Source organism: Triticum dicoccoides, chromosome 7A (genome assembly GCF_002162155.2).
Source record: "Triticum dicoccoides isolate Atlit2015 ecotype Zavitan chromosome 7A, WEW_v2.0, whole genome shotgun sequence".
NCBI classification, from domain to species: Eukaryota; Viridiplantae; Streptophyta; class Magnoliopsida; order Poales; family Poaceae; genus Triticum; species Triticum dicoccoides.
The window spans coordinates 529,930,563-529,934,611 of NC_041392.1; positions in this window are offsets into that span (position 1 = coordinate 529,930,563).

The window sequence follows — 4,049 nt, forward strand, 5'->3', positions numbered from 1 at the left end:
GGAGGAGGCCGCCGAGTCGGAGCAGGACGGAGGAGATGCAGCGGCGAGCAGCGAGGGAGAGCGAGAGAGAGATGGAGGCGAGGACAGGGGGCGGACGGGGCGTTGATGGGGTGGGTGGGTGAGTGGGCTGGATCTAGGAATTAGTGGGTGGGGCACGGCACGGGCGGGTCGCGAACGTGATCGTGGGAGGGAGGGAGCGTGCGCGCCTGCGGCTTTGGTTTTCACCCTTTTCTTTTCGTTTTTTTTTAGCCCGCTTCGGTGTGGTTTTTTTTAGGGGAAATCATGCCGCTTTATTTAACCGTAGCTAGGAATCTCGTCTGAAATTACATCTAAAATAAAGTCTGGTGGCGAGCCCACCCAAATCTCCGAACGGTTCTTCCCTACCCCTACTTTTGATAGTTTATGAGCGGCTACATTCCCATACCGACGAATTCATGTCACCTTGGACTCCTCCATAGACCGAAGCATCGCTTTAATCTCCTCCACCCATGGGCCTGCAGCAGACAAATCCTTCTGCGAGTCGTTAAGCTTCTTGACCAAAGACAAGCAATCAAGCTCCACTTGCACCCGTGTGTCACCATTCGAACGCCTTGTCTGCACGCTAACACCTCGACCATCTTAGGACCAGCTGTATTTGGGAAGAAGTGGCACAATCCAGCGCGAAACTCCGCTTGGTGATCGCGAAGAACCGCTCCACCTCCTCCTTTCTCCCCGTGCCTGGAGACCGCGCCGTCGGAGCTGATCTTTACTCATCCAGCTTCAGGAGGTACCCATCGCTGAATAGTCTTTGGCTCCGATTGTGACGCCCTCGTCTCGTGAGATGCTCTCCATTCTGCAACATGCATCTGCACTGTAGCTGTTATTTCATGTGCTGATACAATATTCCGCCCGTCCCTTGCCTCATTCCGTGCCAGCCAGAGGCTATAGGCCGCCTGAAGCATAACCTCCTTCTCGTCGTCCTTCGCCCGGGCAAACCAGTCAAGGATCCAGGATGCTAGAGCTCGCAGCGTCTGAACGTGTCTCGGTGGTTCTTCCAACACCAAGCCGACTTGTTCCCTTAGCAACTCCCAGAACATGACTGAATGCTGGCAGCCCCAAAATCTATGCATTATAGTTTCTTCACGGGCACACACAACACAAAAAACGCCCGACTTGATCCGACGTTGGTGGAGTTCTGCCCCTACAGCAAGCCCGTTGCGGATCATGTGCCACATATGAATTTTGACCTTGCCCGGCGCACTTGTATCCCACAGCTCCAAATATCCTTTGTGCATAGCTACCGAACTCGAGGACTCCGGCTGTCCGGACCTCGTTCTGTTCAAGGCCATTCGTAGGTGGTATGCCAATCTAACGGTAAATACACCATTACGCGTAAAATTCCATGCAAGATAATCATCAGCCCCCGGGCCGCCAATCGCAATTTGCTTCACGTCCGTAGCATCTGCCACTGTAAACATCTGATCCACCAACTCCTCATTCCACGACACACCATCAGGGTTGATTAAGTGAGCCACCTTGGTCACACCCTGTATGTATACTTGGCCTAGGGGTTTGGTGCTCCCATTCCGAGGTATCCACGAGTCGTGGTGAATGTTAATGTTGAGCCCCGCCCCAACTCTCCATATGAGGCCCTCCCTTAGCAAGTCCCGGCCGTGCAAGATACTCCTGAAAGTGAACGAGCCCGAGGCTGGGCAGGAAGCAGACAAAATTGAATTATCTTGAAAATACCTTGCTTTGAGCACTCTAGCACATAGAGAAGTTGGAACTTGAAGAATACGCCATGCTTGTTTCGCCAACAAAGCTTGGTTGAATGCCTCGGGGTCACGAAACCCCATACCCCCATCCCTCTTGCTCGCTCTCCCAAGCGATCCAATGGACCTTTCTCTCACCATTCATTGCACCCCACCAGAATTTGGGCGAGATTGAAGTCAGGTTCCGGCACATCTTCTTCGAGAGGTGAAAACAACTCATGGTATAGGTCGGTGTCGCTTGCAGGACAGATTTGACGAGAGCTTCTCTAGCTGCTTTTGACAATCCTTGCCCCTTCCAACCACACACTTTACCCTTAGCACACTCCGTAAAATATTTAAAAGTGCCATCCTTGGACCTACCAACCAGTGTTGGGAGGCCCAAGTATCGTTCACTAAGAGCCTCAGATTGAATCCCCACAATCTGCTTAATCTGATCCTTCATCACATCATGGCTTCCTTTTCCAAAAAAGATGGAGGATTTCTGCAAATTTACCTTCTGTCCGGATGCTTTTTCATACTTTTCAAGGATCTGTTTTAGTGTTTCCATATTCTCCTTGGTTCCCTCAAGGAAAACTATACTACCATCTGCAAACAACAAGTGAGTTATATGGGGGCCAGTGCTCCCAAACTTCACCCCGGAAAGCTGTTTGTCAGTTTGAGCCTTCTTGAGTAGCGCTGAAAAACCCTCCACACAGAAGAGGAACAAATATGGTGACAACGGATCCCCCTGTCTTAAACCCCGAGAAGGTGTAAAGCTCCTGGATAGCCCACCATTTAACTTTACAGAAAAATGCGCCGAGGTGACGCATCTCATTATCACTGCGACCCACATCGGATCAAAACCAAAACGTGTCATAACCCTCTCCAGGAATATCCACTCCACTCGGTCATACGCTTTCATCATATCCAACTTAATCGCACACAAACTCTTCTTTCTTTTCCTTTTGCGAATAGCATGTACACACTCATATGCCACCAACACATTATCAGTGATCAGACGCCCGAGCACAAAAGCGCTTTGTTCTTCAGAGATTAAAAGTGGAAGAATACCCTTCAACCTATTCGCCAACACCTTGGTGGCAATCTTGTACAAGACGTTGCATAAACTGATGAGGCGGAACTGTGAAAGCAACTCCGGTGAGTTAACTTTCGGAATCATGACAATGATTGTATCATTAAAATCAGCCGGGGTCAAAGCCCCACTCAAAAAACCCCGAACGGCCATGCATACATCACTCTTCACCAACGACCAGTGTCTTTGGTAAAAGAGAGCAGGTAACCCGTCTGGCCCTGGCGCTTTCGTTTGTCCCATTTGAAACAACGCAACTTCAATTTCCACATCGGAGATAGCAGATGTTAGCTTGGCGTTCATATCGTCCGAGACCAGCTGATTAATATTTTCTAGTATCTCATGTGCATCCACTGATCCTTCTGATGTAAACAAAGATTCATAAAAACTGGCTGCCGACTCACGCATCTCCTCGTCTACCATACATCTCGTACCATCCTCCCTGCGCAAAGCACGAATGGTGTTTTTCCTCTTGCGATGCGACGCCCGATTCTGAAAATATTTTGTGTTTTGGTCACCCGCCCGCAACCAGTCCACACGCGATCGCTGCCGGTACAACAGCTCCTCCCTAGCATAGATTTCGCGCAGCTGTTTTTCAATCTCTCGGACCTCCAGTGAGGTACCAGAGATGTCAGCCCTGCTCGTGAACGGTGTGGTTAGGTGGGCGGTTACGGTGGTCTGAACGTGGGTGGGATGCATACGGGTTACTCGTGATGGGGACATTCCCTGGTGCCTTGGCAAATGGAATGCTCGTCAGGGTCGATCGTCTCGGTCGGGCCCGTGACGGTGTCGCGGGGCCGCCTGCGTCGTCTTTGTGCGTTGGCACATTGGAACGAGATCAGGGCGTGTACAATGTATAATGATGACATATGAATACAGATGTCTCATGATAAAAAGTAATTTAAGGCATATGTGTTAATTTTTTTCTTTCCAATGCAAGCTATTACTAGTGGGCATCATCAAAGAATAGAAAGTGACTCTCACTACACATGCATCCCTCCTCTCCACTTCAAGTTTTCCAATTTTATGCACCGGACCACACTTTTTCTCTCTAAGCATCCGCCTTTTGAAGAGGATCCTGCTTCCCCATCCGAACCTAATTTTTCTTTTATCCGATCATATATGGCATGTGAGGCATCACCCTGAGGCTATGCATTGGCCATGCCCTAAGAGCATCTGCAGCCGTTGGCCCCCCAGGAGGCATAAAAATCACCGCCTGGGGGCGAGCC